The sequence below is a fragment of the Arachis stenosperma genome, chromosome 4 (assembly GCF_014773155.1).
Source record: "Arachis stenosperma cultivar V10309 chromosome 4, arast.V10309.gnm1.PFL2, whole genome shotgun sequence".
NCBI lineage: Eukaryota > Viridiplantae > Streptophyta > Magnoliopsida > Fabales > Fabaceae > Arachis > Arachis stenosperma.
The window spans coordinates 107,072,469-107,086,454 of record NC_080380.1 but is presented as its reverse complement, the minus strand read 5'-3'; the positions used below and the strand labels follow the sequence as shown (position 1 = coordinate 107,086,454).

Sequence of the window (13,986 nt, the reverse complement as noted above, 5' to 3'; positions counted from 1 at the left end):
CAAATCATATTTTCTCAATCACATTTTTTTAACCAATCATATCTTCTTAACCACATCTTTTTCAAAATAGTTTTCAATCAAATCTTTTTGATTTCTAATTTCAAAATCTTTTTCAAAAATCATTTTACTTCTCTCCCACTTTCATTTTCGAAAATTAAGTAGTGTTTTTTTTTTTCAAAAATGTTTTCAAAATCTTCTACTTAATTTTTGAAAATTACTTCCCTTCTCCTCACATCCTTCTGTTTATGGACTAACACTATTCCTTAATGCAAAATTCGAACTCCATCTTCTTTGATAAGTTCGAATTTTCTACTTTTGTCTTCTATTTCTCTTCTTCCTCTGACACCTCAAGGAATCTCTATACTGTGACATAGAGGATTCCATATTTTCTTGTTCTCTTCTCTTTCATATGAGCAGGAACAAAGACAAAGGCATTCTTGTTGAAGCTGACCCTGAACCTGAAAGGACCTTGAAGCGAAAGCTAAGAGAAGCTAAGACTCAACTCTCTGTTGAGGACCTGACCGAATTCTTCAAGGAAGAAGAACCCATGGCAGCCGAAAACAACAACAATACCAACAATGCAAGGAAGGTGCTGGGTGACTTCACTGCACCTACTCCTGATTTCTATGGGAGAAGCATCTCTATCCCTGCCATTGGAGCAAACAACTTTGAGCTTAAGCCTCAATTAGTTTCTCTAATGCAACAGAATTGCAAGTTCCATGGACTTCCAATGGAAGATCCTCATCAGTTTTTAGCTGAGTTCTTGCAAATCTGTGACACAGTCAAGACTAATGGGGTTGACCCTGAGGTCTATAGACTGATGCTATTCCCTTTTGCTGTAAGAGACAGAGCAAGAATATGGTTGGACTCTCAACCTAAAGAAAGCCTGGACTCTTGGGAAAAGCTAGTCAATGCCTTCTTGGCAAAGTTCTTTCCACCACAAAGATGGAGTAAGCTTAGAGTGGAAGTCCAAACCTTCAGACAAAAGGATGGAGAATCCCTCTATGAAGCTTGGGAAAGATACAAACAATTAATCAGAAAATGTCCCTCAGACATGCTTTCTGAATGGAGCATCATAGGTATTTTCTATGATGGTCTCTTTGAACTATCTAAGATGTCCTTGGATAGCTCTGCTGGAGGATCTCTTCATCTGAAGAAGACGCCTACAGAGGCTCAAGAGCTAATTGAAATGGTTGCAAATAACCAATTCATGTACACTTCTGAAAGGAATCCTGTGAACAATGGGACTAATCAGAAGAAAGGAGTTCTTGAGATTGACACTCTGAACGCCATTTTGGCTCAGAATAAAATATTGACTCAACAAGTCAATTTGATTTCTCAAAGTCTGTCTGGAATGCAAAATGCACCAAACAGTACTAAGGATGCTTCATCTGAGGAAGAAGCTTATGATCCTGAGAATCCTTCAATGGAAGAGGTGAATTACCTAGGAGAACCCTGTGGAAACACCTACAATTCTTCATGGAGAAATCACCCAAATTTCTCGTGGAAGAATCAAGAGAGACCTCAACAAGGTTTCAATAACAATAATGGTGGAAGAAACAGGTTTAGCAATGGCAAGCCTTTTTCATCATCTTCTCAGCAACAGACAGAGAATTCTAAGCACAACCACTCTGACTTAGCAACTATGGTCTCTGATCTAATTAAAACCACTCAAAGTTTCATGACTGAAACAAGGTCCTCCATTAGGAATTGGAGGCGCAAGTGGGTCAGCTGAGCAAGAAAATTACTGAACTCCCTCCTAGTACTCTCCCAAGTAATACAGAAGAAAATCCAAAAGGAGAGTGCAAAGCCATAACCATGGCCGAATTTGGAGAGGAAAGAGAGGAGGTGGACGCCACTGAGGAAAGCCTCAATGGGCGTGCACTGACCTCCACAGAGTTCCCCAATGAGGAACCATGGGAATCTGAGGCTCAAAATGAGACCATAGAGATTCCATTGGACTTACTTCTGCCTTTCATGAGCTCTGATGAGTATTCTTCCTCTGAAGAGGATGAGTATGTCACTGAAGAGCAAGTTGCTAAATACCTTAGAGCAATCATGAAGCTAAATGACAAGTTATTTGGAAATGAGACTTGGGAGGATGAACCTCCCTTGCTCACCAAAGAACTAGATGACTTGTCTAGGCAGAAACTGCCTCAAAAGAGGCAGGATCCTGGGAAGTTTTCTATACCTTGTACCATAGGCACCATGACCTTCAAGAAGGCCTTGTGTGACTTAGGGTCAAGTGTAAACCTCATGCCCCTCTCTGTAATGGAGAAATTAGGGATCTTTGAGGTACAAGCTGCAAGAATCTCACTAGAGGTGGCAGACAACTCAAGAAAACAAGCTTATGGACTTGTAGAGAATGTTTTGGTTAAGATTGAAGACCACTACATCCCTACTGATTTCATAGTCCTAGAGACTGGGAAGTGCATGGATGAATCCATCATCCTTGGCAGACCCTTCCTAGCCACAGCAAAGGCTGTGATTGATGTTGATGGAGGTGAACTGATCATTCAAGTGAATAAAAAATCCTTTGTGTTTAAGGCTCAAGGATATCCCTCTTTCACCATGGAGAAGAAGCATGAAGAGCTTCTCTCAAATCAGAGACAAACAGAGCCCCCACAGTCAAACTTTAAGTTTGGTGTTGGGAGGCCACAACCAAACTCTAAGTTTGGTGTCGAACCCCCACATTCAAACTCTAAGTTTGGTGTTAGGAGGTTGATGAGCGGATAATTTGTATACTTTTTGGCATTGTTTTTAGTATGTTTTTGATATGATATAGTTAGTTTTTAGTATATTTTTATTAGTTTTTAATTAAAATTCACTTTTCTGGACTTTACTATGAGTTTGTGTGTTTTTCTGTGATTTCAGGTATTTTCTGGCTGAAATTGAGGGACCTGAGCAAAAATCTGATTCTGAGACTCAAAAGGACTGCAGATGCTGTTGGATTCTGACCTCCCTGCACTCAAAGCGGATTTGCTGGAGCTACAGAAGCCCAATTGGCGTGCTCTCAACGGCGTTGGAAAGTAGACATCCTGGGCTTTCCAGCAATATATAATAGTCCATACTTTGCCCAAGATTTGATGGCCCAAACCGGCATTCAAAGTCACCTCAAGAAATCCCAGCGTTAAACGCTGGAACTGGCACCCAAATGGGAGTTAAACGCCCAAACTGGCACCAAAGCTGGCGTTTAACTCCAAGAAGAGTCTCTACACGAAATTGCTTCATTGCTCAGCCCAAGCACACACCAAGTGGGCCCGGAAGAGGATTTTTATGTCATTTACTCATTTCTGTACACCCTAGGCTACTAGTTTCTTATAAGTAGGACCTTTTACTATTGTATAGAGATCTTTTGATCACTTTTAGATCTCTAGATCATCTTTGGACATTTTAGTTCTTAGATCATTGGGAGGCTGGCCATTCGGCCATGCCTAGACCTTATGCTTATGTATTTTCAACAGTGGAGTTTCTACACACCATAGATTAAGGTGTGGAGCTCTGCTGTACCTCGAGTATTAATGCAATTACTATTGTTCTTTCATTCAAATTCCGCTTGTTCTTTCTCCAAGATATCACTTGTTCTTCAACATGATGAAGGTGATGATTGACGCCCATCACCATTCTCACTCATGAACAAAGTGACTGACAACCACTCTTGTTCTACAAGCATTTGAGGCTTGGTGAATATCTCTTGGATTCCTGATTGCACGATGCATGGTTGATCGCCTGACAACCGAGTGCTCGCCTGACAAACGAGCCAGCCATTCCGTGAGATCAGAGTCTTCGTGGTATAGGCAAGAACTGATGGCAGCATTCAAGAGAATCCGGAAGGTCTAACCTTGTCTGTGGTATTCTGAGTAGGATTCAATGATTGAATGACTGTGACGTGCTTCAAACCTGTAACCTACTGGGCGTTAGTGACAGACGCAAAAGAGTTATTCTATTCCGGTAGGGGAGGGAACCACACCGGTGATTGGCAGCACTGTGACAGAGTGTGTGCATTAGCTTTCACTGCGAGGATGGGAGGTAGCTGTTGACAACAGTGAGACCCTATACGAGCTTACCATGGAAAGGAGTAAGAAGGGTTGGATGAAGACAGTAGGAAAGCAGAAAGACGGAAGGGAAGGCATCTTCATGCGCTTATCTGAAGTTCCTACCAATGAATTACATAAGTATCACTATCTTTATCTTTTATGTTATTTTCGTTCATCACCATATATATCTGAGTTTGCCTGACTAAGATTTACAAGATGACCATAGCTTGCTTCAATACTAACAATCTCCGTGGGATCGACCCTTACTCACGTAAGGTTTATTACTTGGACGACCCAGTGCACTTGCTGGTTAGTTGTGCGAAGTTGTGTAATGCCATGGCATTGAGCGCACCAAGTTTTTGGAGCCATTACCAGGGATTATGAGAGTTGTGAAAAAGTATAGTTCACAATTTCGCGCACCAAGTTTTTGGCGCCGTTGCCGGGGATTGTTCTAGTTTTGAGCAAGCCTTTGGTAACATCAGTGCCAAGATCCGGCAACAACATCAAATTTTTGGTGTTATTGCCCGGGATTGTTCAGGCTGGACAACTGACGGTTCATCTTGTTGCTTAGATTAGGTATTTTTTTTTTCGAAATTCTTGAAGATGAATTCTAGAGTTTCATGATGATTTGTTGAAATCTGGCTGGCTGAGAAGCCATGTCTAATCTGATTGGACCGAGGTTTCAACTTATCACCACAAGAGCTTGTTGATTTCGTATCAATCTTGCTTTTGGAGCAGTGATTTGCTAAGGCTTGGCTGACCTTTGGTCATGTCTAGTGTTTTGGACCGAAGCTTTCTTTGGAAGCTTGGCTGGCTGTGAAGCCATGTCTAATTCCTGGACCGGAGTCTTAGACTAGCATCGCACTGATTCCTGGAATTCTCATTAAGAATTTTGATACCTTCTTTTTCCACTTAATTTTCGAAAAACACAAAAAAAATTAAAAAATTAAAAAAATCATAAAATTCAAAATATTTCTTGTTTGAGTCTAGTGTCTCATCCTAAGTTTGGTGTCAATTGCATGCATTCATATGTCTTAGTGATCTTCAAGATGTTCTTGATAATTCACTTGCTCTGATCTTTGAATTCTATTGACTTGAGTATTTTGTGTGTCTCATATGCATTTTCAGTTCATTAGTGTCAGTAGTATACAAACTGCTAAGTTTGGTGTCTTGCATGCATTGTTATTTGATTCTTGTTGCATTTTAATTATTAAAAATCCAAAAATATTTTTAATTTGTGTCTTTTCAAGTCAATGATACAAGGGATTGAAGATTCAGAACACACTGCAGAGGAATTATACAGAAAAAGCTGAGCATTCAAAAATGCCCAGTGAAGAAGGCAGACTGGCGTTTAAACGCCAGCCAGGGCACCTGGTTGGGCGTTTAACGCCCAAAGAGGTAGCATTTTGGGCGTTAAACGCCAGAATGTATACCATTCTGGGCGTTTAACGCCAGGATGGTGCTAGGGGGAAGATTTTGTTTTCAAATCAATTTTTTTCAAGTTTTTCAAAATCAAATCTTTTTCAAATCAAATCTTTTCACTCAAATGTTTTCAAAATTAATTTCTTTCCTTTCAAAGATACTTACTAACAATTAATGATTTGATTGAACATTTTTTGCCTTCTCTGTTAAGGAAGGTTTTATGTTTGAATCATATCTTTTCTTGTTAGGCAAGTCACTAATTTTCCAAATCAAATCTTTTAAAATAATTTTCAAAACATATCTTTTAAAATGGTTTTCAAATCATATCTTCGCAATCACATCTTTTTAAGACAATAACCTTTCAATCATATTTTTTTTATCATATCTTTTTCAAATTAGTTTTCAATCAAATCTTTTTAGTTTCTAATTTCAAAATCTTTTCAAAAATCACTTGATTTCTCTTCCACTTTCAATTTTCGAAAATTATCAATCAAATTTTCAAAATGTTTTCAAAATCTTTTAATTGAATTTTCGAAAATCCTCTTCCCTCCTTCTCACATCCTTCTATTTATGGAGTACCACTCCTTCTAAATGCACAATTCGAACCTTATCTAATTAAAGTTCGAATTTTTCTTCTCCTTCTTCTTTCTATTTCTCTTTTCCTCTGACATTTCAAGGAATCTCTATACTGTGACATAGAGGATTCCACATTTTCTTTTTCTCTTCTCTTTCATATGAGCAGGAGCAGAGACAAAGGCATTCTTGTTGAAGCTGACCCTGAACCTGAGAGAACCTTGAAGCGAAAGCTAAGAGAAGCCAAAGCACAACTCTCTTTAGAGGACCTGACCGAATTCTTCAAAGAAGAAGAACCCATGGCAGCCGAAAACAACAACAATGCCAACAATGCAAGGAAGGTGCTGGGTGACTTTACTGCACCTACTCCCGACTTCTATGGGAGAAGCATCTCTATCCCTGCCATTGGAGCAAACAACTTTGAGCTTAAGCCTCAATTAGTTTCTCTAATGCAACAGAATTGCAAGTTCCATGGACTTCCAATGGAAGATCCTCATCAGTTTTTAGCTGAATTCTTGCAAATCTGTGACACAGTCAAGACTAATGGGGTTAACCCTGAGGTCTATAGACTGATGCTATTCCCTTTTGCTGTAAGAGACAGAGCTAAAATATGGTTGGATTCTCAACCTAAAGAAAGCCTGGACTCTTGGGAAAAGCTAGTCAATGCCTTCTTGGCAAAGTTCTTTCTACCACAAAGATGGAGTAAGCTTAGAGTGGAAGTCCAAACCTTCAGACAGAAGGATGGAGAATCCCTCTATGAAGCTTGGGAAAGATACAAACAATTAATCAGAAGATGTCCTTCAGACATGCTTTCTGAATGGAGCATCATAGGTATTTTCTATGATGGTCTCTCTGAACTATCTAAGATGTCCTTGGATAGCTCTGCTGGAGGATCTCTTCATCTGAAGAAGACGCCTGCAGAAGCTCAAGAATTGATTGAAATGGTTGCAAATAACCAATTCATGTACACTTCTGAAAGGAATCCTGTGAACAATGGGACTAGTCAGAAGAAAGGAGTTCTTGAGATTGACACTCTGAATGCCATATTGGCTCAGAACAAGATATTGACTCAACAAGTCAATTTGATTTCTCAAAGTCTGTCTGGAATGCAAAATGCACCAAACAGTACAAAGGATGCTTCATCTGAGGAAGAAGCTTATGATCCTGAGAACCCTTCCATGGAAGAGGTGAATTACCTAGGAGAACCCTATGGAAATACCTACAATTCTTCAGGGAGAAATCACCCAAATCTCTCATGGAAGAATCAAGAGAGACCTCAACAAGGTTTCAATAACAATAATGGTGGAAGAAACAGGTTTAGCAATGGCAAGCCTTTTCCATCATCTTCTCAGCAACAGACAGAGAGTTCTAAGCAGAATACTTCTGACTTAGCAACAATGGTCTCTGATCTAATAAAGACCACTCAAAGTTTCATGAATGAAACAAGGTCCTCCATCAGAAATTTGGAAGGACAAGTGGGTCAGCTGAGCAAGAAAGTTACTGAACTCCCTCCTAGTACTCTCCCAAGTAATACAGAAGAAAATCCAAAAGGAGAGTGCAAGGCCATCAACATGGCCGAATATGGAGAGGAAAGAGAGGAAGAAGACGCCACTGAGAAAGACCCCAGTGGGCGTGCACCACTCTCCTCTGAGTTCCTCAATGAGGAACCTTGGGAATCTGAGGCTCAAAATGAGACCATAGAGATTCCATTGGACTTACTTCTGCCATTCATGAGCTCTGATGAGTATTCTTCCCCTGAAGAGGATGAGTATGTTACTGAAGAGCAAGTTGCTAAATACCTTGGAGCAATCATGAAGCTAAATGACAAGTTATTTGGAAATGAGACTTGGGAGGATGAACCTCCCTTGCTCACCAAAGAACTGGATGACTTGTCTAGGCAGAAACTGCCTCAAAAGAGGCAGGATCCTGGGAAGTTTTCTATACCTTGTACCATAGGCACCATGACCTTCAAGAAGGCCTTGTGTGACTTAGGGTCAAGTGTGAACCTCATGCCCCTCTCTGTAATGGAGAAATTAGGGATCTTAGAGGTGCAAGCTGCAAGAATCTCATTAGAGATGGCAGACAACTCAAGAAAACAAGCCCATGGACTTGTAGAGGATGTTCTGGTTAAAGTTGAAGACCAGTACATTCCTACTGATTTCATAGTCCTAGAGACTGGGAAGTGCATGGATGAATCCATCATCCTTGGCAGACCCTTCCTAGCCACAGCAAAGGCTGTGATTGATGTTGACAGAGGAGAGTTAATCATTCAAGTGAATGAAAAATCCTTGGTGTTTAAGGCCCAAGGATATCCCTCTATCATCATGGAGAGGAAGCATGAAGAGCTCCTCTCAAAACAGCGCCAAACAGAGCCCCCACAGTCAAACTCTAAGTTTGGTGTTGGGAGGCTACAACCAAACTCTAAGTTTGGTGTTGAAACCCCACATTCAAACTCTAAGTTTGGTGTTGGGAGGTTTCAACACGGTACTGAGCATTTCTGAGGCTCCATGAGAGCCCTCTGTCAAGCTAATGACATTAAAGAAGCGCTTGTTGGGAGGCAACCCAATGTTTTATAATTAATTATTTTCTTTTGTTATTTTATCTTTTTTGTAGGTTGATGATCATAAGAAGTCACAAAAATAATGAAAAAAGCAAAAACAGAATGAAAAACAGGAAGAAAAATAGCACACCCTGGAGGAGAAGAAACTGGCGTTCAAACGCCAGTAATGCTAGCTGTTGGGCGTTTAACGCCCAGTCTGGCACCATTCTGGGCGTTTAACGCCAGAAAGGGGCACCAGACTGGCGTTAAACGCCAGTAAAGGGCAAGAACCTGGCGTTAAACGCCAGGAATGGGCACCAGCCCAGCGTTTAACGCCAGAAATGGCTCAAAACGTGATTTTGAGCAACATTTGGTGCAGGGATGACTTTTCCTTGACACTACAGGATCTGTGGACCCCACAGGACCCTACCATCACTCTCTCTCTTCCCCCATTCACCAATCACCTCAACACCTCTTCCCCAAAAACCCCTCACCTATCAAATCCCATCTTTCTCTTCACCACTCACACCCATCCTTCATAAAACCCCACCAACCTCACCCTTCAAATTCAAACCACTTTCCCTCCCAAACCCACCCATAATGGCCGAACCTTTACCCCCCTCTCTCCGATAAATACCCTTCTTCAACTCTTCATTTTCACACAACCTAAACCCCCTTTCTTACCCTTCTTGGCCGAACACACTACCATCTCCCTTCTTCCTCATTTCTTCTTCTTCTACTCTCTTCTTTCTTCTTTTGCTCGAGGACGAGCAAACATTTTAAGTTTGGTGTGGTAAAAGCGTTGCTTTTTGTTTTTCCATAACCATTTATGGCATCCAAGGCCGGAGAAACCTCTAAAAAGAGGAAAGGGAAGGCAAAAGCTTCCACCTCCGAGTCATGGGAGATGGATAGATTCCTCTCAAGGGTGCATCAAGACCACTTCTATGAAGTTGTGGCCTTGAAGAAGGTGATCTCCGAGGTCCCCTTTTCACTCAAAAAGGGTGAATATCCGGAGATCTGCCATGAGATCCGAAGAAGAGGTTGGGAAGTTCTTACCAACCCCATTCAACAAGTCGGAATCTTGATGGTTCAAGAGTTCTATGCCAATGCATGGATCACAAAGAACCATGACCAAAGTGTGAACCCGAATCCAAAGAATTATCTCACTATGGTTCGGGGGACATACTTGGATTTTAGTCCGGAGAGTGTGAGGGTGGCGTTCAACTTGCCTATGATGCAAGGAGATGAGCATCCTTACACTAGAAGGGTCAACTTTGATCAAAGGTTGGACCAAGTCCTCACAACCATATGTGAAGAGGGCGCACAATGGAAGCAAGATTCAAGAGGAAAGCCGGTCCAATTGAGAAGGCATGACCTCAAGCCCGTGGCTAGAGGATGGTTAGAGTTCATACAACGCTCAATCATCCCCACTAGCAACCGGTCCGAAGTTACCATAGACCGGGCCATCATGATCCATAGTATCATGATTGGAGAAGAAATAGAGGTTCATGAGGTTATAGCCCAAGAACTCTATAAGGTGGCGGACAAGACCTCCACCTTGGCAAGGTTAGCCTTTCCTCATCTCATTTGTCACCTCTGTTATTCAGTTGGAGTTGACATAGAGGGAGAAATCCCCATTGATGAGGACAAGCCCATCACCAAGAAAAGGATGGAGTACACAAGAGATCTCACTCATCATGAGATCCCTGAGATTCCTCAAGGGATGAATTTTCCTCCACAAAACTATTGGGAGCAACTAAACACCTCCCTAGGAGAACTAAGTTCCAACATGGGACAACTGAGGGTGGAGCATCAAGAACACTCCATCATCCTTCATGAAATTAGAGAAGATCAAAGAATCATGAGGGAGGAGCAACAAAGATAAGGAAGAGACATTGAGGAGCTCAAGCACTCCATAGGATCTTCAAGAGCAAGAAAGAGCCGCCATCACTAAGGTGGACCCGTTCTTTGATTTCCTTGCTATTGTTCTTCTATTTTTCGAATTTTAATGCTTATGTTTATCCATGTTTGTGTCTTGTGATCATTAGTGTCTTAGTGTCTATGCCTTACAGTTATGAATGTCCTATGAATCCATCACCTTTCTTCAATAAAAACGTGCCTAATTGATAAAAGAAAGAATTGCATGAATTTTGAATTTTATAATAGTTTAATTATTTTGATGTGGTGGCAATATTTTTGTTCTCTGAATGTATGCTTAAACAGTGCATATGTCTTTTGAATTTGTGGTTCATGAATGTTGGCTCTTGAAAGAATGATGAAAAAGGAGACATGTTACTGAGGATCTGAAAAATCAATAAAATGATTCTTGAAGCAAGAAAAGCATTTTAAAAAAAAAAACGAAAAAAAAAAACCGAAAAAAGAAAGAGAAAAAAAGAAAGAATAAAGTTATGATCCAAGGCAAATAAGAGTGTGCTTAAGAACCCTGGACACCTCTAATTGGGGACTTTAGCAAAGCTGAGTCACAATCTAAAAAGGTTCACCCAATTATGTGTCTGTGGCATGTATGTATCCAGTGGTAATACTGGAAGACAGAGTGCTTTGGGCCACAGCCAAGACTCAATAAATAGCTATGTTCAAGAATCATCATACTTTACTAAGAGAATCATTAACACTATCTGGATTCTAAGTTCCTAAAGAAGCCAACCATTCTGGATTTCAAAGGATAGAGTGAGATGCCAAAACTGTTCGGAGGCAAAAAGTTAAAAGCCCCGCTCATCTGATTAATACTGATCTTCACAGATGTTTTTGGAATTCATTGCATATTCTCTTCTTTTTATCTTATTTGATTTTCAGTTGCTTGAGGACAAGCAACAATTTAAGTTTGGTGTTGTGATGAGCGGATAATTTGTATACTTTTTGGCATTGTTTTTAGTATGTTTTTGATATGATATAGTTAGTTTTTAGTATATTTTTATTAGTTTTTAATTAAAATTCACTTTTCTGGACTTTACTATGAGTTTGTGTGTTTTTCTGTGATTTCAGGTATTTTCTGGCTGAAATTGAGGGACCTGAGCAAAAATCTGATTCTGAGACTCAAAAGGACTGCAGATGCTGTTGGATTCTGACCTCCCTGCACTCGAAGCGGATTTTCTGGAGCTACAGAAGCCCAATTGGCGCGCTCTCAACGGCGTTGGAAAGTAGACATCCTGGGCTTTCCAGCAATATATAATAGTCCATACTTTGCCCAAGATTTGATGGCCCAAACCGGCGTTCAAAGTCACCTCAAGAAATCCCAGCGTTAAACGCTGGAACTGGCACCCAAATGGGAGTTAAACGCCCAAACTGGCACCAAAGCTGGCGTTTAACTCCAAGAAGAGTCTCTACACGAAATTGCTTCATTGCTCAGCCCAAGCACACACCAAGTGGGCCCGGAAGAGGATTTTTATGTCATTTACTCATTTCTGTACACCCTAGGCTACTAGTTTCTTATAAGTAGGACCTTTTACTATTGTATAGAGATCTTTTGATCACTTTTAGATCTCTAGATCATCTTTGGACATTTTAGTTCTTAGATCATTGGGAGGCTGGCCATTCGGCCATGCCTAGACCTTATGCTTATGTATTTTCAACGGTGGAGTTTCTACACACCATAGATTAAGGTGTGGAGCTCTGCTGTACCTCGAGTATTAATGCAATTACTATTGTTCTTTCATTCAAATTCCGCTTGTTCTTTATCCAAGATATCACTTGTTCTTCAACATGATGAAGGTGATGATTGACGCCCATCACCATTCTCACTCATGAACAAAGTGACTGACAACCACTCTTGTTCTACAAGCATTTGAGGCTTGGTGAATATCTCTTGGATTCCTGATTGCACGATGCATGGTTGATCGCCTGACAACCGAGTGCTCGCCTGACAAACGAGCCAGCCATTCCGTGAGATCAGAGTCTTCGTGGTATAGGCAAGAACTGATGGCAGCATTCAAGAGAATCCGGAAGGTCTAACCTTGTCTGTGGTATTCTGAGTAGGATTCAATGATTGAATGACTGTGACGTGCTTCAAACCTGTAACCTACTGGGCGTTAGTGACAGACGCAAAAGAGTTATTCTATTCCGGTAGGGGAGGGAACCACACCGGTGATTGGCAGCACTGTGACAGAGTGTGTGCATTAGCTTTCACTGCGAGGATGGGAGGTAGCTGCTGACAACAGTGAGACCCTATACGAGCTTGCCATGGAAAGGAGTAAGAAGGGTTGGATGAAGACAGTAGGAAAGCAGAAAGACGGAAGGGAAGGCATCTTCATGCGCTTATCTGAAGTTCCTACCAATGAATTACATAAGTATCACTATCTTTATCTTTTATGTTATTTTCGTTCATCACCATATATATCTGAGTTTGCCTGACTAAGATTTACAAGATGACCATAGCTTGCTTCAATACTAACAATCTCCGTGGGATCGACCCTTACTCACGTAAGGTTTATTACTTGGACGACCCAGTGCACTTGCTGGTTAGTTGTGCGAAGTTGTGTAATGCCATGGTATTGAGCGCACCAAGTTTTTGGAGCCATTAGCAGGGATTATGAGAGTTGTGAAAAAGTATAGTTCACAATTTCGCGCACCAGAGGTTCCAACATTGCTCTGAGTATCTGTGAGGCTCAATGAGAGCCCTCTGTCAAGCTACTGACATTAAAGAAGCGCTTGTTGGGAGGCAACCCAATGATTATATTTTATATATTTCTCTTTGTTATTTTATGTTTTTTTGTAGGTTGATGATCATAAGAAGTCACAAAATCCATTGAAAAAGCAAAAACAGAATGAAAAACAGGAAGAAAAACAGCACACCCTGGAGGAAGAACTCATTGGCGTTTAAACGCCAGTGAGGCTAGCAGTTGGGCGTTTAACGCCCAGTCTGGCACCATTCTGGGCGTTTAACGCCAGAAAGGGGCACCAGACTGGCGTTAAACGCCAGGAAAGGGCAAGAACCTGGCGTTAAACGCCAGAAAGGGGCACCAGCCCGGCGTTTAACGCCAGATTTGGCACAAAACGTGATTTTTGATGCCATTTGGTGCAGGGATGACTTTTCCTTGACACCTAAGGATCTGTGGACCCCACAGGATCCCCACAAACCCCTTACCTATCAAATTCCATCTCTCTCTTCACCACTCACCTCCATAAAACCCCACTTACCTCACCATCCAAATTCAAACCACTACTTCTTCCCCTTTTGGCCTAACCACAAAGCCATCTCCCTCTCCTCCATTTCTTCTTCTTCTACTCTCTTCTTTCTTCTTTTGCTCGAGGACGAGCAAACCTTTTAAGTTTGGTGTGGTAAAAGCATTGCTTTTTGTTTTTCCATAACCATTTATGGCATCCAAAGCCGGTTCAACTGAGAAGGCATGACCTCAAGCCCATCACTAAGAAGAAGATGGAGCAAACAAGAGACCCCTC

General features: G+C 41.2%; 2 non-coding genes across 2 annotated transcripts; both read right to left on the bottom strand.

The window, feature by feature from the left end:
- Positions 1-952: 952 nt before the first annotated feature.
- Positions 953-1,060, bottom strand: LOC130978067 (small nucleolar RNA R71). Its single transcript, XR_009085731.1, has one exon. It is a non-coding gene; the product is annotated as a small nucleolar RNA R71 (small nucleolar RNA).
- A 5,676-nt stretch (positions 1,061-6,736) lies between these two features.
- On the bottom strand, positions 6,737-6,844 carry LOC130978051 (small nucleolar RNA R71). The gene has a single exon (XR_009085715.1). It is a non-coding gene; the product is annotated as a small nucleolar RNA R71 (small nucleolar RNA).
- Between the last annotated feature and the right edge of the window lie 7,142 nt (positions 6,845-13,986).